The sequence below is a fragment of the Columba livia genome, chromosome 1 (assembly GCF_036013475.1).
Source record: "Columba livia isolate bColLiv1 breed racing homer chromosome 1, bColLiv1.pat.W.v2, whole genome shotgun sequence".
Taxonomy (NCBI): Eukaryota; Metazoa; Chordata; class Aves; order Columbiformes; family Columbidae; genus Columba; species Columba livia.
In genome coordinates, this window is record NC_088602.1 from 98856100 (window position 1) to 98881384 (window position 25285).

General features: G+C 41.6%; 1 long non-coding RNA gene across 1 annotated transcript; it reads left to right on the top strand.

Moving 5' to 3' along the window:
• The first annotated feature begins 217 nt into the window (after nt 1-217).
• LOC135579919 (uncharacterized) lies at nt 218-11402 on the top strand. The gene is made up of 3 exons (XR_010473883.1): nt 218-1030; nt 8730-8921; nt 9280-11402. It is a non-coding gene; the product is annotated as an uncharacterized LOC135579919 (long non-coding RNA).
• Nucleotides 11403-25285: the final 13883 nt, after the last annotated feature.

Here is a 25285-nt window from a genome sequence, read left to right on the forward strand (position 1 = left end):
CACTCATGAATGTCCATAGTGTTTACACGTTAACGCACTCCCTGGTATGGTTTATGTTCATGCCCATCAGTGCTCTGCACACAATGTCCGTGCATGGTCCAGAAGCAGCACAGAGCCATAGCTGACCTCATTCAGCCATGCGGGCAAGGACACCTGCTCCCTGGGATAAGAAACTACACCAGTATGAGAGCACACAGTGCTACCTCACGTCCCTCAGTAAGAGAGAGCTTGCTCCTGCCTGTTTTACTTCCTAAAACGGTGATAGCTCTTAAGTATTTTTATAACGGTAAGTTCCAGGACAATACTTTAGGTTTTGCATCTATATTTCTTTTCGTTTTTCTCCCTTCTGTCTTTTCTGGTTTGGATTGAGCTGTGTCCTCAGTGCAGTCTTCCACTCCCCTTGGTATGTCAAGGAACTTAACTGAGTCTGACTGCTTACACAGATCCTCAAGGGAAATGCACAACCCAAATAAAATTAAATGTAGGGATTAAGATGAATAGGGGAGGATGAGATTAACACAATCAATTAACACAAGTTCTTCTGTGTGGAAAAAGATCTACCGCATCCGTAGTAAATTCTCATTAAGTCACTCGTTTTATCATGGATGACCATACATATAACTCATCACAGTCCCTTTTTGTACTCGATGTCCACAATCCAGACAGAAATGAAAATGGGTATAGCCAAAGCTCAGGCATTCCCTCTGGCATGGCTACAGCCGAGTGCTCTGGCAGACGGGGCTGATTTGCACTGTGACAGGGCCAGCAGCTCAGTTCAAGTACTCATGTTTCCAGGCTTGAAGAGGTCTGTCTGGGCAAACTCAGCATCCTGCTTAGGCATGTTTATGCAAACCTGCGAGGGGAAAAAAAAATGGAGAGCAAGAAACATGTAATCTCCTGTTTTAAATATACATTCATTCCAGCACAGGAAGTCAGGTCAGCACACACCAAGTGTGGAGCACCCGCAGCCACAGCGCAGTCCTTGGTCCAGATCTCCGTCTCCAGGAACTGAGTCTGGCTGGCAGGGACAGTAAGTTTTCTTTAACATTTATCTTCTTTTAGAGAGAACTAAAACATTTTGCTAAGGTGTTTTCAGACTTTCTCTGAAAGCACGAGAACAGGGAAGCAGAGAAATTTAGGAATGACAAAAGGTAGCCCCAGATGCCTTCCTGGCTGCTGTCGGTCCCCAGCCCCTTGCGCTTCTCCATTGCCTTGTGCAACTGCCCCATCCTTCCTTCCAGACTGTTCCTCCAAACCCCTGTTTTTGCTGTCACCCCTGCTCTCAGTGCTAGTTTTGCTCCCCTCTTCCCAATCCTCGCTGTTCGAGCCTCCTCACCCAGCCACTGCTCCCCCATGGAGCTCCCAGTCCCATTTCAGCATGCAGGTGTTGCCTGCAGTGCCCAGCAGTGTGTGTGTCTGTGCACACGCACATGTTCACCAGCTGCATGCGGTTGTATCTTATGTGCAGTTCAGCAGTCTGCATTTGATTAGATGTTTCCACAACAGGCAAAATGCATTTTCCCCTTTTTCATAAAAGCTAGAAAGAGAATTGCATTTCTTTCCTCATTTACAAAAAAATACAGTGGTCTTGCTCTAGGGCATTCAAAATTATGTGACAGTTATCTTCGTAAATAAGTAGCGCTTACTGTAATCACAGATTCCTGAGGAAAGTCCCCACATCCACCACTTGGCAGACCCAAAATAAGCAAGGTCCTGCCTGCCTGAGTAAGGGTTGCTCCAGAGGTTGTCACTGTAGGGCTGAGGTAACAGCAAACACTTCATGAGCAAGACATGGGGTTTTAGTCCTGCTTGACAGGGGTCCTGTACAAGGGCCATTTCAGAGGTATGACAGTCCCTGCCCAGCCAGCTACTTTCCATCTCACAGTGTCTCAGCTATGTAAAATACGGTGATAACACTTAAAATTAATGCCAGTTCCAGAGTTACTCACAGGGTTAGGCGCATTTATCTCTGTAAATCACAATCTTATTAAAACCTGAATGCATTAGGAAATACCCCGAGCACACTTTCTAATAGAGCAAGTCTCTTCAGCAGGATTAATAGGAGGTCAAAAGCCAGGCGCATACTCTTTCATGGAAGCATGTCGAAGCATAAAAGGAGGATAAGGTTGTTTTTCTGTTCCTTTTGTTTGTACAAAAGCTGTTTGGCATCTATACTGTATGTGTTTGTTTGTTTGGCAGTAGTCTGCCATATGGTTTTTCTCTTTTCTTCCAACTGCAGCTCTGTGTTTTCCAGAAAGCATAAATCAGAGTGACAGGTAAAATAACAAAACTTTTGTCAAAAATATATGCACCTCCAGTGCTTTAAGAGCATGCTGATATAGCATGTATGCACTGCATTTTGAAGGGAGTCTGGATGGAGACAAATTCACTTCCACCCCCTCCAATGCATTGCCATCCTCCTCTGCAGCATGGCAAAACCCTGTTTCTGTACCCAGGCACAGGTTTCCTTCTTTCTTTCACTTCCTTTTCTTCCAAAATGTCAGTGTTTTGGGCATGTGTCCAAAACACTGACCTTCTAATCCTCGCAAAAAGTACAGTTCCAAGCTGATATCAAAATCACACTCCCTCCTTCTTCATGTTTTGTTTGTTTGTTTTCATTTGTGCCGTTTCTCTCAAAATTAGACAACTTCGCTCTTGCAGCCATTCCTTTTCATGAAAACAGCTGAAAATATTTTCCTTAAGGAAACCTGGACACCTGTCTTATTCCAACAATCTTTCAGTGCTTTAAGTGAAGCAGGTGCTGTTGAGTCAGACAAGTAGAAATTGTACTGTTCCCAGTCATTTTTGTTATCTAGATTCTCGCTTTAAAAAAAAAAAAAAAGAAATCCCCTGAATCTGTGTATCACCCCATCTCCAAGAAGGTTACAAAAGGCCACTGAAAACAGTGCACAACATCTGGAGGCTGCAGAGTCTGCTCTGCCCAACCTCCTCCCTGGGCTAGAGTCAGCTGTGCATCCTGCTGACTCAGACCCGCCATGCTTTCAGAGTAAAATATGACTAAAAAGTGTTAGAGTAAGTGCTCATCTATAATTAAAATCTGCCAGCTATGCCTAAATGAGATCAAGATACCTTTTCCATAAAACACTATTCCTATAAAATGAGATTGTTTTTTTCAGATCAAAGAATAGTTTCAATAAAGGAAGACAAAATTATCTGTTGCAGCATTTCTTACAAAAGACGGTGATTAAGTTGTTTCATTTTCTAACTTGATCCCTCTGACTTCTGAGAAGCTTTTCCTGGTCAAGTGCTGGCACAAGCCAAACCCTCGTGGGCCTCACCGTAGGGCCAGATCCTACACAGTTGCACTAAGTGGGTGACCAAGGGTTGTGATCCCTGTGATCACCTGATAAAGCAGCAGACAAAATCAGTGGCTGCTTCATGCCTGTCTGCTGGACTATTTATATCAAAGAGAAGGTCATACAGCCTCAGAAAACACCCAAACGTGGCACCCCTGCTCCTTCAGAGCTCTCTCAGCCAGTTCCCCTGGTTTTCTCCATGACAATGAAAGCTCTTCCCTCCAGCGACCGTGGTCCTAGAAAGTGATGGGGCAGTGCAGCAGAAGTTTTGCTCCAGAGGCTGTATGCAGTGTCTGTGCAGCAACCAATAAAGACCAGACTTCAAGCTAAAAGATATTCCTGGGGATATTTCAAAGAAGCTGCTGGCTGCTATGCAAGGTGACCAAGGTCTCTCTGGTGTGACTATCCCAGCCAGATAGGTTTCCAGACAGGTTTTGTAAAATTATTGAAATTTCTATTGACCTCTAGCAACACAAATAATTTTCCTCTATTTCATTGTATTTACCACATGCTAAACAGCATCAAAAGCATGCAAATGATTACAGAGGGAATCTGTGTCCTGTTGGTGTCACTTGAACTCAGTCAGAAGTAAATCTCAATGCAAGCATTTTCTCTTGTGTCCAAGAAGCTGTATTAGGAATATGGCCTTGGAGGAATAAGAAAAATAGTTCTCTTTCATCTCAAGTGTGACAAACGTTTTCATAATTGTTCTTATTGCTTGTTACTGACCCAAAACTCAGGCCAGATTAAAATATTAATAGATGGGTCCACATGGCAAACATTCGTGGTCATGCTAAGCATTAAATGGATAGATGAGAAGATGAACAAAGGATAGCTGCAGATCCTAACACTGAAAATGGCATTAGGCGTATTCTCTGGGTGAAGAGGACGGAGGAAGACTATGAAAAGGATGATTTGGGAGTGGGAGTTAAGGGCTGAGCTGGGACCTTCTCTTCTACCGTCTGTTTTTTTTGATGAAGAAGAAGAGGGGTCTGGGAGAGTGTCTGTGCAGAGAAACAGGGAAGCTGAATGGAAGGAGATCAGATCCCAGCTATGCCTCAAAGAGCAAAGTTGGAAAAGCCAGTCTCCAGCTCCAGAAAGTAAACCAGTCTGTTTTCAGGACACAGGAAGCTATAAGGCAGGCTCTTGGGAGCTGTGTGGGGTTTCAGCCTTAGCTCCCTGAAGGCTGAAACCCCGGGATCCTCCATCCAGCACTCCTCCCGTGCCCACCCCGGCATGGGTGGGAGCACCTTCCAGAGCTGCAACACAGCTGCCAGCACAGACACAGCTGGACAGCAGGCTCGTCAAAGCATGCATAGATTTGTTCACCTCTCAATGACGAGAACCAGAAAGGATTTAAAATGCTTGATACACAGTTTTTCATGTGTCTGAATCATGCTGTATTTCTCGATGTGTTGTAGCAATGATGAATCACAGAGTCACAGAATGTTAGGGATTGGAAGGGACCTTGAAAGATCAATTAGTCCAATCTCCCTGCCAGAGCAGGAACACTTAGTTGAGGCTACATAGGAATGTATCCAGGCGGGTTTTGAATGTCTCCAGAGAAGGAGACTCCATAATCCCCCTGGGCAGCCTGTTCCAGTGCTCCGTCACCCTCACTGAGAAGAAGTCATTGGCCAGTAAGACAATCCCACTCAGGTAAACTCTTAAAAAACTATGATCATATTTGCCTGCAGCTTGACTTGTAAAGATAAAGTAACAGAATAATAAATCCTCCTCACTGAGGAACTTTATTTTTCCAAAGTTAAATAACTTATTGGATTGTGGCAGTGCACAATTTAGCCTTTCAGCACACGAGTCACAATTGACTATAATTACTTAAGTAATTCAGTCCCTGAGCCCTGTTTACAGTAGGTACCATTGCACTGTTTGGCATCCAGCCCGTGATTTGTAGATGCATCTGAATTTCCCTCATGCATGCAGTGCTCCCCTACATAAAGCTTTATATATTCCTACACTCCTTCCAGGATTCATATATTATTTATGTCATCTGTACTGCAAGCATACCAAAAGTGCAGTACAGTTTTCTCTGGAGTTCAGCTGGCTTTTTGTGTTTCCCATGCCTGAAAGTACATTAAACTTCCCTGCTTCATCCTGTATCTCCACTTTACTGACTACACGGCCTCTTTGATGCTTAGCAGCACTCTCCCTGTAAGGAGAACAAGGTTTGTTTACTCACATAACACAGGATGACTCCTAAGCTAGTAATTCTTGGAAAAAAAAAAAAACAAAACACCAAAAAAAACCCCACAGATGTAATGGTAGATGTAATGGTAGCAAGAAACAACAGAAGGAACCAAGTTGCAATATTGCTTCCTCTGAATGTTGGAATGAGTTGGGCTAGGGGTGAAAGAGAACTGAAAAAACAAGAAGATAGGTGGGATCACCAGCAAGGAAATAAGCTGAGATTTTCTCTACAGTTAAGGTAACTGGCAGTAGCAGTGGGAAACACCAGTACAGACACAGAGGGGGAAGGCAGCCGCACAGTGTTCCTGAACACATGGCTGGGCTGCAAACTGCCTCTCCTGACACTGCCCTGAGTTCTGGGAAATCTTATGTGGCTTTTGAAGTCTTTGTTCTCCTATGGATCCTTTGTTGCTTCAGATATTGATCAGTCTACAAGCTGTTCTGGGCAAACAGAAGAAGAAAAATATCATTTGGGAGAAAACTGGAATATTGCAGAAAGTAACATTTCTAGAGCGCACATTAGAACCAGATGTTCCACTCAAAAGTATTTGTGGTCAGGGACTATGCCGAGAAACTAACTGCTATAAAGGGAAAAACTCAGAATTACAGCACACTGGATACAATAAAAAGTTACATCAAGAGAAAAAAATAATATTGAAGATGGATATATTAGGTGTCTTGCACCGACAACTGTAATCACAGGTCACTATCCAAGCAAGAAAAGGGTTGGATCCAGCTCCCACGTTTTCCACAGACGTGCTGCTGGACTTTGACCAAACCACACGGGCTTCACTTCAGCATTGACTAAGGATTTGATGGCTTTGCCACACTGAGGGGTTTTATTTTCCTCTCTCACTGTGCCTTAGTCATAAGGGCTGGATGTAGCTCAGAGGCGGTCAGTTCTGGGAGGGCTGGCAGGGGAAGGGCTGCCATGGCAATATGCTACATGGTCATTTCTCCAGAGCACCACACAGAGTGTAAGGAAGGGGAAGGCAGCTGTCTGCCCCTGAGAGACCTTCCCAGCCCAGCAGACTCGTGCCAGGGTGAGGATCCCCTTGTAAATGGGGATTGGGCTGCTTCTCTGCCATTTTGAAGAGCTGTGAGGGACAAATTCACGGATATGTTTATGTCACCCGCATGACGTGGTGATGGAGGATGTGGAAAAGCATACAAATTAAAATAAATAAATACTTCAGTATAAATTTTAATGATAGAAAAGCATAACAGAACAGTCATACTGACATTACATGGAAAAGCAAAGAATCACCTGGCTCTCCACCCTCTCTGTGGACAGAACCAAAACACTCAAGTGAAGCAGATGGGCATAATGCAGACACTGAGTGACCCTCCCCTGCCTCCTAGCTTCTGGTCACCAGTGACATAGTGACTTCTGAGCTGGAGGTTTCACCCTGAACATCATTTTGAACAGAAGCTGATGGCCCTATCCTCTGCAAATTTGCCCCATCAGCTTTTGAATCTATTTATTATTTTGGTCTCCATAATATCCTGCGGCCATGCATTGCACCACATGCTGGGTGATGAAGTTCTCCCTTTTTAAATGCTCAGCTGATTATTTCATCAGCCCTTACTCTTATATTGTCAGGAATTATAATTAATCTCTTTCCTCAACTACTCATTACCATTCATGATGCTATCAGGCTTCATCTCTTCCTCAAGCTGAAAATACCCAGTACGTTTCACCTTTCTTCACACAAAAGTCACTCCATTGATCGAGTCTGCTTCCTTCTTTTTCTAGGGCACTTTCAGCTGTCCATTCTGAGCTGTGATGATGAGTTCACTGCATAATATCCAGGATGCATGCAGATGCATCATGAATTTATGTAGTAGCATAACTATTTTTTTCTGTTTGCTCTCTATTCTTGCCCTAATAATTCCTAATAATCTTTTTGACTACCACTGAGCAATGAACTGATTTTCACAGGAACTTATCAGTAATGACTCCCAGTCTCTTTCCTGAACATTAGAAGCTAACTTAGAAACCGTCATTACGTAGGTAGGTAGGGTGCTTTTCCCCCCATATGCATCACTTTGCATCTATTGACATTGAATTTCTTCTTTCATTCTATTGGCCAATCACTAAGTATTGTAAGATCCTTCTCCAAAGGCGAAAATGAGAAAATTGATAGTGAAATCTCACCAATTTAATGTTAAATGTATTTGTAATTTCATATGAAGCATAGTCAATATGTGAAGAATACAACTCAGCCAAAAACATACCTCTAACTGCCAAAAAGTCAGGGAAGTTCATCTCATAGAGGATCTGATTTCTAGAGAAAATAAATTCTTTCCTTCATTTGTATGTGGTTGAGGGAGTTAATAGTTTTCCAATCTAAACTTCAAGCCTGAAATATCTACCATGCAAGGAAGGCTGAATCGGGCAATCAGGTGGTCAGCATCTTTTTGTTGTCTCAGGGGGACCAACTAAGCCTATACAATTCAAAGAGTATTGACATCCCAGTCAGGATAGCTTTATCCTAACAAGACTATGTCAGGTCTGATAAGACTGTGGATTGGTGTGCTTCAGTGTCCTGACACCCTGATGCAGGGTGCACCGCATACTTTGCTGTTTGCATCCCCCCACCCTGTACAACGGGTGGCTGCTGCCCTGCATACTACCTCCCACTGAAAATATATTTTGGAAATTATTTTTATTAATAGCTTTCTGTAATGGATTTTGATTCACTTGTATAGGCTGTCCACACCTCCAAGCAATTAGCTGTGTCACCAAAGCAACTTGTAGAAGAAGAAAAATGTTCTCTCTATGCTGCAAGAGATCTAAAGAGAACTTGTTATCAATGTAGTGAACAAGTTTAAGCATGTATAAGGCCAACCAGACCATATACTTGTATGTGGGTGCCTATACAAGCCAAGAGGTAACTGTTTGGCTATGGATTTGCAAGTATAGGTCATGCGCATGAAAAAGGTGTGGCAGGACCTGGGAGAGATTTGATGCCGCCTCCTGTTCTTCTCAGGCAAAATGTGCCAAGCTGTTGCAGGTTTCCCTTTCTCCCTCTTCTCTCCCTTTGACTATAGCCATTTTAATTAAGCAAATACACAGGCTTGTGCTTTAGTACACAGTCTTTTAACTATGTTAAATGTGAGTTTGCTGCATCCAGTGTCATCACAATTCTGAAATTTCATGTGGAGCACTTTTCACTGGACTGCATTCTATTATTTATCCAGGCTCAGGTTCTGTCCTCACCAAATGCAAGAGCGTGGACTTCAACACAAGGAGTAGAAGACATACAACTGGAAATGGAAAAAAAAAGTGGATTGAATGCTACTTAATCTCATTTAATCACATTTCCTCTCCTCCTTGCTCAAAAGAATAAGATTTAGAAGAGAAATAAGCTGTCAAAAAAAGAAAACTATTAAGTAAGTTTCAAAGTCAAGATCATGCCAACTAATATTATCTATTTTGGGACTTCCTGCCTTGCTTATCTCCTTTTAATTAACCTATTTCTGCCCTGGACCATGTGTTTGCCTGGCAGACACAGTCTTATTTTGCAATTGCTCTTGATTAAATAAAAGAGTCTGTAGTAGTGTTTGTGATCAACACTGCTGCTACATATTTCCTGTAGCAAAGCTAAGAGCAGCATGCAAGTGAGGCCGGAAAGCAGATGCAGAACAAGAGTAATGTAGCAGGAAGATAGATTTTTACTTGAAATGCTGGACACTGAAGTGGTTGATAAAACAAAGTGGTCAATCTGCTTCTGTTTCCCTGTTTCTACAGCTCAGATGTCTGGACAAAATGCTGGAGCCAAGGGGAACACCATCAGCAGAATTTCGATTCATTCTTATCTTCTAAAGTACAGATTTAAAATCCTCTTGTGCACAGTGACACAGGTCATTGCCAGGTGACAATAAACTTCCTAAATGGAGTCCATGCCTTTTTTAAAGATCTGCAAATAAATCCAATAAAATTCTCACACTCCAGATAACACCTAAAGGTCCAAATGTGTGTTATGCAAAAGGCAGCAACTCCAAAAATGCGTAGTTTTAACTGCCAAAGATTTTATCTCTTACGATTATAGTAGCAATTTGATGCAGCCCTGGACAGCAAAAAGAAATAAGTTAATCCACTTAGCCAGCAAATCCTGTCCTCCAAAGAGTACAGAGGCTTAGGCTAGGGCAAAACTGAGCTTGAACAGTTCCTCTTCCAATGCAGCAAATTACAATAGGAATGTTACATAAACAGAAGAGTTGAAGGAAGGAAGGAAAACAGGGTTCTGATGCAAGAAAATAAACCAGAATGAGTAGGATAAAATACTTTTATCTAAGCAAGTGAAAAACTTGTTGGTAAATAGAGGAAACTGATGCTATGAATAGATAGTTCCACAGCTGATTCCTTTTCTTCCCAATTATTTTCCTGATTGTGTTCCAATAATTCATATTAAATGGTGCTTATTCAGTGCAGGAAAGCTGTATAAATACAAACAAAACATAGCCAACTATGAACAATTGCAACAGTGATTTAGGAAGAGAAAAGCAGATGAAAGGCAGCTCAAAAGAAATTCCTCCAAGGAAGGCAATCAATGGCAGGATAAAACCTCACGCTCTGGAAAAGAGCATGTCTGAGTGGCCTTGGAAGTGATGTTCCCATGCTGTGGCATGGTCTGCGTGTGGCCTCACGATGATGTGACTCCCCAGAAGTCCTTTGTTGGACCCTAACACCTTCCAGCCTGGTCCAGCTACGAGCACCACAGTGTCTCAGATCACAAAGAATCAGCAATGTGAAAGTCGAAGATAAAAAGATAAATGCAAGCTTTTCTCTTCTGTCATAAGCTCACTGAAATATAACAAAGTCCCAAGCAGAGAGGAGATAATCTTAGATGTTGTTTCCAACCTGCTTACTTACTGTTGGATGAAAAATGCTGGCAAGTCTTCATCTGGAGACTGCTGGGGGTGGTGAGGCTGCTGCACACCAAATCCCAAGCCACTGTGAGGCTGAACATGATTTCCTCACACCTTCTTTTCTTGTTTGGGGTAATTATAATTCCCAAAGATGGTTATACTCTGATAAGCAAGGTGCATCTTTGGTGTTGTGAACAAGCCATGCTTGAACACAGACATCATGGCCTTTGCCTCTAAACAGGAAAGTCACAAATGAAACTGAAATGTTAGAACCTTTCAATGAAAAGCCCATAGTTCTGGCAATAAATAACTGTGTGCCATCTTGCTGTACCAATTAGCAACATAGGTTTTTTTGTACCTCTCCTCAGATCTGAAAGATAAGAGATACAAGTTCCTGAGAGCAGAATATAGAAGAGCATCACCCAGCATCACTAAATATCATTTAATCAACTGATTCCCTCCAGCACTGGTAAAGAAAGAAGGATTTGCTTCTCAAAATACTCTTTTGTCTCCGACTCTTTAGAAAGGATTTTCTGCTTATTGCCTTTGACTGATCCAGACCAGCCCCAGCCTCAACTGGCCAAAATATCCCTGGGAACTAAAAAATTTGTTGTGAAATAGAGCTTGAAAGGTACTGGGAATATTATATCAAAACACTGTGTTTGGATGCTGCTTAATAAATGTTTCATTTCAGAAATACCTACATGTTCTGTCTGACATCAAAATATAAAATTCCTCTGAAATGACACTATTTATGTAAACAAAATCTAAAGCAGAAAGTGGTTTAAATGTTTAAACAGTCCCAAAATGAAGTCAAAAATTCTCCTTTTAGTTTAAATAAAGTATTTGAGTTACACAAAAGAATCCTTAAAAATACCCTTTTTGGCTCAGCACCAGCTGAATATTTTTCCATTCTTTTGGTTCAATTGCCATTCTGACACAACTAATATTCACCTCTCTCTCTTCCACAGCACAAATTCAAAGCAGGAGTACCCTTATTTTCCAAGACAATGCTGCATTCTTTCCTAAGAATTTCTTTTGAAGCTGAGATGTCTTGAGTATAAAATCTATGAATAGGTACTGAGGAAGGTGACTTGGGACAGCTGGGAGCTATATAAAGGGCGATTTCCCTTCTCAATGAGAGCAGAAAAAGTGGATTCAATTTATTTCTGTGCCAAAGACTCATAGCCATGTAGTCAGATGTCTGTAGTTTTCCAGAAGAGGAACTAGCAAACCTTCCTTAGGAGAGAAGAAAGACTTTTTCTTGGGCAACTGTTCTGCAGCCCAGTCTGGGGATGCTGGCCAGCAGATCAGGTTTGCAAAGGTGATAAGAAGGGCAAAGCCAGGAACATAGCTTCCATCTCACAACCTAATGGTATGGTTTCATTTGTCGAACATCTGAAAGTCAAGTGGGCTGGAAGGCTCAAGAAAACAGCAAGAGGGTTATAGGAGCTTCCCCTGAGCTCAAAACCAGGCCAGCAGTGAGCAGGTATTGCTTCTGCTGGGCTGCTGTCGGGATGACAAGGCCCTTTCTTGAATTTGTGGCTGACACAAAGCCATGGCACAAATCCGCTATCAAAACCACTGCCAGAGTCAGTTATTTTAATAGATGACAAAAATGAGATGTCTATCCAGCCGTAATTACCTTCCCACCACAAGCAGGAAAGGTCCTGTAAGTCAAGGCTTGAAGGCATTCATGGAAAGCAGAAAGAAAATGTTATTGGTAGTTGTACCTTTATCAATGAGTTATTTGTGATAAGTCTATCTGAACATCCAGGTATGAGAGAAAATGACAGATTATAAATCAAACCTCTAGCTTATTACCAACAGCAAAAGCAGCTTTAATTTATATATGTAAAGAGCTTCCACTTAGACATCATATCCACACTGTAATTTCAAATAAACAACATTTAAAACTGTAGCTAACAAGACTTAGATTTAAAAGCCTGATGATTAATCCATCACTTCACCTGTCTTCCCAAATTATGCATGTTTAACCAAATTAAGTATTAACATTCTACATTTTACATACAGCAGCACTGAATAATATAATCCACTGTGACAAATGTTTCCGCGGGAGGGGGGAAAAGATTTGTAAACTGTTGAGAAAGATGATATAATGCACAAGAAGCTCTCAGAGATTTCATAAGCAAAAGGCTGAGCTTTCTGAACACCATCTTGCTCATACTTTCTGAATGCATTCATACTTGTACTGAATTACACCACTGCGCATTTGCGGTTGTTGTCACTGGCACAGAATTGCGGGGGGGGGACACTGGGATGGCTTCTGCACTTTTTCCCATTACAAAGGGTTTCATGCTGCAAAAAGACATAGCTAGAGACAGGAAAGGTGAAAATTAAAAAGTAGAGAGAGCTGAAAATCATGCTCCATCAAGAAGCATAGTGTGGGGCTGACAGAAGCTGCCTGGCATAACTGTGGTTTCTCACAAAAGCAGCCTGAGAATATGCAGAACAACTGATTCAGAGCAGACCAGGAGCGAGCGTATTAAAAAGCAATGCCAGTTTGTGAAATACAACCAGAATAGCACGGAGTGCTGTGACAGATAGTCAGGAAAACAGGCTCGTTACCTAATGCATATGTTTGGAAACTGTTTCCGAGGGAGATTTTTCTGGTGATAGGTACAGTTTGTTCCTCTTTCTCATTTAGCTAGGTAACATTTTCACTGATTACGGAGAAACATAAACCAGTTAGAGCAAAACTGTGACACATCCTGGCTCATGTCTAGGCTTGAGCTGGGAGGCTGAAACTATGTCGCCAGACCTGTGAGTTCTTTCTGGGGTGTTGTACGTGACGGAGTCAGGCTGCCCACTGAGGAGGACCTGAAAATACAGGTAATTCAAGATAGATTTTTCACACATTTATACAGCATGTCTTGCACTTCTGTCACAATGTATTTGTATATAGAATCTTTAAACTTGGGAGGGATGATTTACAAGTGCATGACAGCAAGGCAGCAAGGGAAAGATGGAGTTTGTTGAGGGAAGGCTGCTCGTTGGACAGGCTGTGCTCTAGTAAGTCATACCTTGGCCCTGCTTGTTCTTTTTGCCTACTGTCATGATGTAATGCTTAAGAAGAGCCCAAGTTACTACGGATTTTCCTCCAGCGATGCCATCTATTAATGTTCTGTTAGCAAGCACTGTCACCACCATATTATGGTGGGTTTAGACAATGTCTAGGAAACGGGGGGAGTGTAGAATGATCTGGTTAATCCCCAGCCTAGCGCTTCTCCTCAGATGAAGTTACTACCATCTTGTTGGTGGACTCTTTAACTGACCACTAAAACCTCAGCGGCAAAAAGTCTGGTAAAATGACAGCCTATGAATGGCCAAGGCACCACTAATCCAGCTTTCCAGTTTATTCTGGCATTGGTCTTCTGACTCTGTTATAAGGCTTAGTGATTTTGGAGTCCAGGTTTTACTGCCAACATCATGTAGAGTTTAAGCTACAGAAAGAGCCAGAGGTGTTGTCATTTTATTTCAGTGCTCTTGATGGAAAATTGTTTCCATTCATTTATTCAAACATCTTTTAAGCCCCAGATAAGATTTCAGTGTCCTGCAGCAAGTTCCACTGTTAAGCTAGGTATCGGGTAGAGAAGTAGCTCCTGGGCTTGCTTTCATTTGTTGCACCACTCTACCACCTACTTTATGCATTGGAGGAAAGGTCTCTTCTGGGAAACTCTGAGCAGTCTCTGTTCACCTTCTTCAAACTGCTCACAAATCCACACTATTGTAACTCCCCCTCTGTCCCCTCCCTTCCAGGCTGAAGATTCCCTCAGGCTCCAAAGCAGGACAGCCACCCCTGCACACCACAGAGCTGTAACAAGGGGCACAGAGGAGCAGGGTTTGCAGCTCAGGCACGATGTGGTGCATTTAGTATGCTCTGGAGCTAATGCAGTCACTGTTTTACATAATACAGACATGCCTCAGACAGTCAGAAATCCCTGACTGGTTGTCAGAAGATTTCAGCGGGTTGTCACCTGGCATGTCCTTGCCCCAGAACTTCATGTTTCGATGGAAAGTGATAGTGGCAGCAGCTTTCAAACCAGACCCTTTCAAAACTTCGGCCTTTCTCAGGCATGTTTGTTTTGACTGCTCCAAAGTTTCCTCTCTCTTTAATAGATGGCAAATATATTAACCAGCAGAAACAGGGAGCACTTGTGATCGGGTGGAGGGACAAAACAGATGGCACATGAGTCACTCCTGTTTGCGAAGTCAGTGATGAAAACACACTCTCGCTTTAGCATCCTGCTGGAGTCTTTTTTCGAAAGACAATTGGAGAGCTGTTCTCAGCACTGAGTCCCTGCAGACTTCCAGGTGAGAAAGGATCACTGCTCCTCACTCATGTACTTTCATCGTTCTTCAAAAGTGACCCAGTAAAGGGCCTGGGGACTGTGGCAAGCCCCTCATAAAAGTGCTGTTTAACAATAGTGAACTCCCCAGCAACGATGTGCAGGGACCAATTGATGCCACCAGGACACTGACTGCAGTGCTTCCCCAGGGTCACGAGCTCTCAATACTTCTTCAGTGTATTAAGCTTCCTTGTCAGATTTTTCCACCTGCTTTGCTGTTTGCTTTTAATTCCCTGATCCTTGCAGTACTAAGCGTGTTGTCTGTTTTCTTTTTTTCTTTTTTTTTCCCCTCCCACAATCCTTCTATGGGTAATGGATTTTATATGCTAACTCACATCACTGAAACACCATGAATGACACAAGCAGGAGTAGAAGACATTGGTTATGCTCTTGCCAGGAAAGATCCTCAGCCTGTTGGAAATAATGATTATTTGCACTGTATAAATTGGATGTCTGCCATGAGCAATATTAGAAGGAAAAGGCAGTGAGCAGTATTACTCTGCTGCTGAGTATTCATTGTGTTAAAACAAAAATAGATATAATATCAGATAGCTATCACCTGGAAACTGCATTATATATTTGGGTGAGAATACAGTCCCAATCTGCAAACATATTTGTACATGATTACTTTTACACATTGCAAGAAATTTCCTTGACATTCAGTGAGTCTAATGTTAATAGGCTTTATTCATGTCTACAGACGACAGTCTTGGCTTATGGGAAAAGACACAAGGTAGTTATTACTGGCAAGCAAATTTAGTTAATTTTCTCTCATAATTCAGGGAAGGGGGATTGTTGGACCTTGTAATCAATTGCCATGTTATTAGTTATTTCTAAATTAACTGTCCAAATTTAGAATTCTTTAGCAAAAGACATTTCACTTCACATCCAGAGGGGATTTTTTTTTCCAAAAAAAAACCAAACCACATTTATTCCCAGAACTATCTGAAAACTGAAATTTGGATTTCAAAGAAAAGTTGTTATTACCACAGATCAGAATCTTTAAAAAAAAACAAATGTGAAACCCACCAAAATCAAGATAAATGCACACACAGAGACTCTCCTATCTTTCTTCTCTTTCCTTTTCACACTGACACCATAAAATTTATATTATCAAAATTGTTCCTGTTTTGCTTTTCATTTTTCTTTTTATTGCCTTCAATAATTTTGACATTTCCTCACCTTTGAAAAAGGAATTTGAAACAGTCCCTCCTTTGTGTCATACTTTGAGCACTATAAAAGTTTTGGTTGCAACCAGCAGCAGCAGAAGCACTTGAAAATGCAAAGAAAATTTCTTGTGTGGGCAGAGGTGCCTGTTCACCTTTCTTTTTACTGTCCCCAGCTGCAGAGAAATGTTTGACACTGTTAAAAGCTCAAAGCAAACAGATTTTGACATTTTAAAAGTTTACAAAAATTCCTCTTGAAAACCTACGTATTGTCAGACAGAACAACATTCAGAAAAAAAATGTGACCATGGCAGATGCTGGTTATTTGCAGAGGAGTCCCAACAGCAGTGAGAAGCAGTAGAAACCACACTTCCTGAATACTTGAGGCAGCAATGCTCTAACAAAGAAAAATAACTTACACAAACCTCATTATTTGTCTTTTATAGTGCTTCCTCTTACTGGAGGAGACCTGGGAAGGAGAAATACAGTTTTCAAAGTGGTCACTGATTCTTCATGCCCTCAACTTTAGACGTCAAACATGTGGGACTTCACAGGGATCGGAATTTCACACATTATGCAAGATCAATCCCTCCAAAAATATTTCTTCTTCAAAGTCTCCCTTCAGCATATTTCTCAGCACATGCAACATAGTATAAGCAAACTACACCATAAGACAGTCACACATGCACACAGATTTCACTAACCAACAAACGTAATAAAAATACAGAAACACATGAAGTTGAGAGAAGAAATAGTATATATTAAAATCATAGATACAAAAAAAAAAAATCTATAACAAAACGAAACACCCTTTTTTATATTGCTAATGATGAAATCCAATTTTGCAACAGTAACTTGGATCTGATCTTTGTCTGTGTTACATTCCTGTGCACACAAATACAGTAGCTGATTTCTGCTGTGGTAGCAGTGTTTTCCACGGCGAGCGGAAGGGATTCATGGTCTCTCAGGCCTGGGCCGGTGCCAGGTCATGGATCCACTGCCAGACTCTCTGTAAGCGCCGTGCAGCCACCGTGCTCTCCTGCATTGATGTAGTGCATCACTTCTCTGCTCCCTTCCACCTCTGGTCAAGCTGGGAGATGAGGCTGCAGGAGGACACATGTAGCACCCACCCAAGTAGGACTTTACGTACCTGATTCCAGTAACTCAAGTGAAAGAGAATGTACTTTCTCGCTTCCTACATACAGATAACTTCCAAACAGAGACTCAAGAGATGGCCTGAACTTCACAACCTATGCTGAATAAGCAAAATAGTGGAATTTTGAAGTGGAAAATGTAAAAGAAAATCCTCCTTTGGGCCACATGTAAATGCTTGTGAGCACATGAAGGTGTATCGCTTTTGTGAACCTGTCACCCAAAACCTGTAAGACAGAAAAGGTACCAACAGAAGTCAGAAGATACCCAAGGCTTAAGCCAAAGCTTAAATCTGGCTAGGCTTGTCTCAGAATAGCACTATAATTGCTGAATTCAAGCAATGCTTTTTCTAAAAAAATGGAAATGGGACAAAAATGTAACTGGGTGGCTTAAACATAAATACCAATATAGATGTACCCTAAAACCACCGTGCCTTTCTGCGGGTAGCACGAAATAACAGCTCTAAGACACACAAATAATTTTAATATATCCACTTAAATATACGCAACTAGGGCATCTGGTTAAGTCTTGATAAGTATTGATACTAGCTATGCGACCTGTTCGCCAGACCACAAAAAAAAGACGTGTGACCACATGGTGACCATCTGCACTGGCTGTTTGGATGACTTTTCCTCCTTGACTCTGGAATGGGAAAAACTTGGTATTCATACCATCACTTATATTTCCTCCCTCTGACCTACGTATTAAGGAATTACAAGTCTCCTTGGGAAGGCTGCAGAGGTGGTGGCCCACCAAACACAGCTCTGAACCGGCCCTGACCCTCTCTCCTCACCATCCTAGTCACCTGGACACTTCTCGTAGGGGTGCGTAAGGAGATAAGGTCAACTGGGGATGAGGCCCAGAGGTCCCTGGAAGGAGGTAGTGTCAGGTGGGCATCCCATATTGCACAGGGATGAGGGAAGAGATGTAGTCCACAAGAAAGAACCTGCAGGAAATCAAAGTGCCTTGCACATGTCGCACACACACACCCCATATGGCACCATATGGCCCAGAACTGTGTCCTCTACAGAGGTCCTTGTGCAGCCCATGTTTTTGTTTTCGTTCCAATGCTCTTTTAGGTTCCTTGGGAAGAAGCAGAAGGTCACAGGCACCACCCTGCTTTCCTGCTGACATCCCCTCTTGAAAGTGTTTCACATGTACCCATGGTAACAGCAAATTCATTAGGCTTGTCCATGCACAAATCCCCTGGGCACCCACAAAAGTGACGTCAGAGAGGGATGAAGTCCAAATAAATTTCAAATATAAAAACTACATTTGTTACTCAAAAAATGCTTCTCACTGATAGGTTAATGCAGAATGCAATTTGCATATCCAATGCTTGCTTTAGCTTTACAACTCACTTTCAGGATATAGTCAGTATCCACATGATATACTTTAACATAATAAAGTATCTGCTGTTATGAGGATTTTCTTAGCTCTCTTCAGCTATACTACATAGTGCAACAGGAAACAAATCAAAGGATCATTGAACTCAGGACAAGACTCTGACTGATTTGAACCATCTGGTAAAAGTTATTTCCTTGAGTCCAGGGCATGAATCCCACAAATGGCTATAAACTAATAAAAATGTACGGCCTACAGAAATACAATGAAATATGGTAACAAACTCAAGCTGTTGAATGAACAGTATAGCAAACTGCTCCCCAGAATGGTTCGTTGATTAGTCAACACCAATGCAGAAAAGGCTCACAAGGATAATTTATGGTTCACATAAAGATCACATTATTATAACATTTTCCTGTTCACTTGGAGATAATAGAAGACATACTCCAAATCAATATTTATTATTTTAGTTTTTCTTCCTCCCTACTGTTAAGCTTGACATCTTTCTCCTCCCCATTTATAGCTTGCCATTGCTAACCGAACCCCTTCACAACCTCTGAGATAACTATCTCTAAGAGATTCATATATCATGATAGCAATAAACCAGTCTGTCCAGACACTTCTAACCACAATGGAATACTGTTAAGCTCTGAAGACAAGTTGTTCCCTGAGGAGCAGAACTACTGAACCTTGATTTCCTGCAGTTCAATGTCCCACAGCTTTTTTCTTCCACCCCAAATAACCCCTCTCTGCTTCCAGTATCATAAGTTCACCACATGTCTCCTAGGTCTTTTCATAGTATCCTTCACGTCCCTGTAATATTTTGCCTTGCCATATCTCGTGTTGCCTTCACATCTCTCAGGCTTTCTGTTGACTCCACTCATTTATCCTTCATCGCCTTGCTGCCCTTTTCTGTCTTGCCACTGGGGCAGGAGACCACAGGTACTGGGACTAGGGTGGAAATACATACCAAAGAGCTGGTCTACCTGAAGTTGCCTGCCACTTGGCCAGCTGAGGGGCTGCTGAAACCAACACAGAGCCCTAAGATGTCCAGACAAGACATGAAGAAAACCCGTGCCCTTTTCCTACCTGGCAGGATTTTTTCGAAACTTGATTGATAAATTAAGTGTGCTGGTAAAACTGCCCCTTCTCATATTTGGCTTGAATCATTTGAGAGTATCACGAGTTACCAGAGGGCCATCAGACAGGCAACATAAACCCTTCACCTTTCCCCAATACCACAAAAGCAACTACTTGCCAACCTACCACTTCTCAGAATCAGTCGATTGACTTGCACAACTCCACATGATCATTATCATAAGTGATATTTATACAGTTTCCTCATTCAGAAAGAACACAAAAAATTACTTAGAGTATAGGGAAAGCCTAGGAATTGAACAGTTAAGACAAACAAGGCTGCAGTAAGCACATTTCCTTGTGCAGATCTCATAAACAAAGTTTAGCTGCCTGAATCCTAGTGGTTTATACTCTTCGGGCAAATATTGAGCTAACATCATGATTCATGTCCCTAGTCATAATCCAAAGCAGCACTGTGTTCCTTCTACTGTGTTTTAGATGTATGCAACAGAATGTTAGTTCAATCCAAAACATGTTTTATGGCTTGCTTCCTTTTTCCTTGGTGTATTAGCAGAGGTTTTTGGCAAGCCTGGCTCCTTTTCAAAGGTTATAGTAACAAAAGGGTCAAATTCTCATTTCATTGACTTGAAGGAACATGAGTGGGTGGGAAAAATACGTGTTACATCCGACCGTAAGCCAATAGCTGGCCCCCATGGGCGGTCTCTGGCCCCAGCATTTCTTCCACGACAGAGGTTTCACCTTTGAGTCTTGGCTTTCACCATCAAGAAGTTAGAAAATATCGTTAAAGCCACTTTGACATCAGTTCATCATTTTGCCTACCTAAGATTATAATTCGTATGCTAATGTCCTGTTCAAGGCTGCCATTCAGCTGCCAGCTAGTCCCTAGATGGGTACTGACATTTTCTTGGGTCACCTCGGTACTTAGCAGTGACTCAAGACCGTCAAATGAGTCAGGACTCCTACTGCGGTTGGGGCTTCAGGGAGCTGAAATGCAGACTGGTCTCACCAGCCATCTCCAGTGCAGTGACCAAGCTTGGAAAATAACAAACATCAGCTTTCTTCTATCCCAGGAAGGTCAAAGCTCCTCTGTTGCCTATGGTGGGGACTACCAGCCACCAACACAGGGCATGTGCAGGATGCAGGATAAGAGAAGAGGTACAGTGAGGTGGTGGGGTTGTCCATCAATTAGGTCTGAAGATGCCTCGCATGAGAAACTTATCTTCCAGAGACCGTCCACAACTGGGAGTCTCGCACAGCAGAAGAGGAAGGACTGCATAGAGCTTAGGTTTAGCCCTGGGCTGATGACCCCAAGGCAAAGCATAGACACAACACTTTTTATCAGCTTGGGTCAGTGCTAGCTGGAAGATCATCACATTACGTGACACACAGATGTGCTCTAGTTTACTTTGCACAACCATCTTGGCCAGAAGAGACCTGTCTCACCTGTCACTGTACTCATTGTGTGTCCCTCCTCCTTCCCAGTAGGGGTCCTCCATGCCATCACATGGCACAGAGAGAAGAAGGAGCTGTCTGACCATCCAGCCAGTTCTTTACCCAGCAAAGAGTATGCCTGTCCAGGCCATGAGCTACCAGCTTCTCCAGGAGAATGCTGTGGGAAATAGTGTCAAAGGCTTTACTGAGGTCTAGGCAGACAACACCTGCAGCCTTTCCCTTATGCACTAAGTGGGTCACCTTGTCATAGAAGGAGATCAGGTTGGTCAAACAAGACCTGCTTTTCATGAACCCATGTTGCCTGGGCCTGATTGCCCACCATTCAACACCATGAGCAGGGATGGGCAGCCACCAGCCCAGGAAAACATGACGAGCAAAATGTTGCTGCCCATGTGGTAGAAATACACAGGACTGATATTCACTGTCTTGCACAAACCTCTCCACTAGTGGCCCTGATGGGCAAACCTCCTTCACAGTGTACAACAGCACTGCCAATGTACAGCATGAGACACTCCCTGCTGCCTAAAATGGCAGCTCTTCCATGGCCAAAAAGGACTGCCTGCTTCTGTGAGAGCTCATCGGGCAGCAGTTTCCCGAATCCGAGTACAGGCTTTGTCTCTGTTGAGGCTGAAAGGTTGAAAGCTGTTCATGAACACCAGGAGACATGGTGTCGGTAGCTGATGAGTTAATTCCTGGACTGACATTATGGTGAAAAACAGGAGAAATGACAGAGGCCATGGCCTCACACATGGTGGCAGATCTACTTCACCCAGCTAAAATCTTTCCCACTCCTGCCTCTGTGGTGGCACAGCTCTGTGAGGTCACACAGCAAGACACATCAGGGAACAGGTCCAGATGGAAAAATCTAGTTCAGATTATTTTTGAGATGATCAGACATCATTTTTGTTGGCAATGAGACAGAGTGTGACAGGAGAGAGAAGAGATGAAGGAAGGTCAGCAGTGAAGAGAGAGGGTGGAGCTATTTAAATGGCATCACACTCAGATGAGGACATGCAGACCAGAAAAACCTAAACCTTATATTTAAGTTATTTGGCATTCCCCAGATCTCACTGGAAAATGGGATCTGGATTTCACAGGCACACAGGATTTTTTTTTTTAATGTTGCCTAGAGTCCATATCTCTACATTATTGTCACCGCATTTCAGCTTTTGGCCTAGGGGGACACAGTATGTACATATATTCATGTACAAAAAGAGAGATGAAGGAAGCAAAAAGACTGGGCAAGATCGAAGGTTGCATCTTCTGTGGGTTTCCTCAATAAATATCTCTATTTTCTTGACAGGGACAATCCTTTGTTGACTGCAGTTCATAGAGCAGTGTTACTGTACAGCAGATGTTTGACTAGTTTTTGAGCAAGCTACAAAATACATGTGTTTGTCTGGCACTTACTCTTTGTTCAAAAAACATCCCTACACCACCGAGAGAAAGAGAGGAAATAAGAATCTACATTCCCCTTGACATTACACAGTGCATTTGAACTGTGAGTTTTCCCGAGGCCTTGTAAGGAGACTTTTTAAGAATTCCAGTTATTGAACACCCTATAAATTTCTTTATCTAATTTTAAATTAAAAAAATCCAAGTCTCACTCTTTTCAAAAACAAAATGTGAGAGAACACATTATGTGCAGACACACATTGTACAGTACTGTCAACATCTGTTGCCATAATTAAAGAGAGCAGCATTCAAAGCAATAATAAAAATCAGAATAAAATGCTGAAAATATGACTTTTTACTGCTTTCATTCTGATAAACAGCCTCAAGTAACACACCTGAAGAGTATAAGGCAGCTGCTTATCTTTCAATGCTGAAGTTCTGCCATTCTGAGTTTCAGCAACTCTCATTATCCATATCTTCAGACTTTTGGAGCACTGGAACAGGCTCCCCAGGGAGGTGTCACAGCCCCAAGCCTGACAGTGTTCAAGAAGAGACTGGACAAGCCCTCAGACACATGGTGTGAACTGTGGGGTTGTCCTGTGCAGGGACAGGAGTTGGACTTGATGATCCTCATGGGTCCCTTCCAACTCAGGTCATTCTGTGATTCTATGATTTTACTATCCTTTATGTATTTTCGAAATAGATTAAATTACTGTTACAGAAATATGCTTTCTTTCTCTGATAAAACAGCTCTGCCTCCATGCTAGATAATGTGTTGATGATGCAGACTAGTAAGTACTTATTCTTTCACATCAGATTTTAGGAAAAAGAGTATTTTTTAGGTATTGAATTCATACATTGACTAGGTTTGTCAGAATAAAACAACACTTACATTAACAAACGAAAGGTGTAGAAAGTCCTCAGGAGGCATCTGGTTTGACTGAGTGTGGATATTTTCTTAGCATGGGATCACATTGAAATTTTTACTGCTGTAATATTAATCAGCGTATAAAACCTCACATAACCATGCTTCGAAAGCAAAAGTGCAGACTGATTTTCTTATTCATCCTATAATCTGAAATTAACTGTTGTTCAATTATTGTTGTTTACAGACTACATTGTCCCATTGGTATGAATGATAGATTACAAATATGAACATAAAAGTGTTTGCCCTGGGGAATCCACAGTCTACTAGTTGAGTTGTCTTGTAAGTGCTGAAATAATGCAATCAACTAGGGGTTTTTTTTCTAATTCTTGCTTGGTAGCAATAAAACATCATTGCATCTCCAATAGGAACTTGCTAAGTTATCATCACTGCTGGACAAATATTTAACTAAAGCATCTGAGAAATTGCTACCGTTAAAAAAATATAGTCATTAAAGACCATTATTAGCTCAGAAAGATTAATTTGGCAGGGTCAGCCAGCTCTGTCTGAATTTAACTCATTTTAGACGCCATATTTTTCATATGTGATGTTCTCAGTTGTTAAGGAACTATAGGCTCTTCACTGAAAACATACTCAAATTCCCCTACCTGGAAGTTCTAAAAGAATCTGTGCACAGTTTGTACCTTGTATATATCAGTCAATGTGTATTATCCAACGAGAACCAAGGGCAGTTTTCCAGTGCCTGAGAGTTAAGGAGACTTAACATGTCAATTTTTCTCAGTGCTTTACAATACAATCCCATTGCTGTATAAATAACTGATAAATAATAACCCCTTTAGTACTATCTTCACTTTTCATTAACCAAAATGTTTATAACTTTAAATTGCAAAATTAAATAAAGGAATATGGCTCTATCACTTATTACATGCACTGTTCATCATTTTAGTATTCAATAAAAAAGAATATAACAACAGGATTCAACCATTCTCACCATTAGAGAATTTTAATCCACTTCTATGCTGCACCGTTTCAACTAGAAACAGGGCTAGATGAAGGTCTACAGGTAAAGCTTATATTTAAAAATATTTCTAGATACAACCACAATTTTCTTTGGCTGATTATTTTGAAAATGCAGTTGCTCTTTAGAAGTGTAAATCAGTAGTAGCTGTCTTTTTATACTATTGCTATTTACATTTCTATTACTGTTACTAACTCTACATCTATTTCACCTATGCTAATTATATATAATGCGGGTATATTAGGAACAAATTATTTTTAAAATGCCATGTACATCCCAGCAAAAATAAGGCAAATAACACAGCTCCAACAACCAAAATACACATCAAAATCTTCAAATAGGTCCACCACAAAAGAGTAATGGCTAAAGAACACGTGTGCAGGCCACCCTCAATGGCCAGCAAACTCAGCTTCTTTGATGACAGAAAGGATGGACTATTTAGTCATGAACTAAGGTGAGAAACTTCAGCCATTTTCACTGTCCAACATGACAAATAATAATTATGTGCTTTGATGGTGATTTCTCTATAGATTTCATCTAGATATAAGCTTTTCTAAGTGATGGCTTACTAATGGTGATTATATACCTAATGGCACTGTTTTTTCAAATGTATAGCTTGAAAGAAATTCTTAACAGATAGAAGAAAGTACCACATAAAAGTCATTGCTCACATATACAAAAATTCCCATCTATTTCCCGATTCCCACTCCCTCTGTTTTCCTTGTCCATCTTCAGTTAAATTATACTGGGCTTCATCTTTCTGTTAATAATTCGTTTTTCAGTTCCATCCTCAGATTTTCAGCTTCTGTGTTTGTTTCTACTTGAGCTTACTATTCAGATGCATAGAGTCCTTGCTTTGGCAGCAAAGGGTGCAACTGTATTTCTTAAGAGTCATGGTAGTTGTGGATGCTGTAGTCCCCATCCTGCCCAACTGCATTCTGTTTGGCACCAGTTATCCAGTCATTCAATGTTAAGATACATAACACGAGCACACTTGTTGCAAT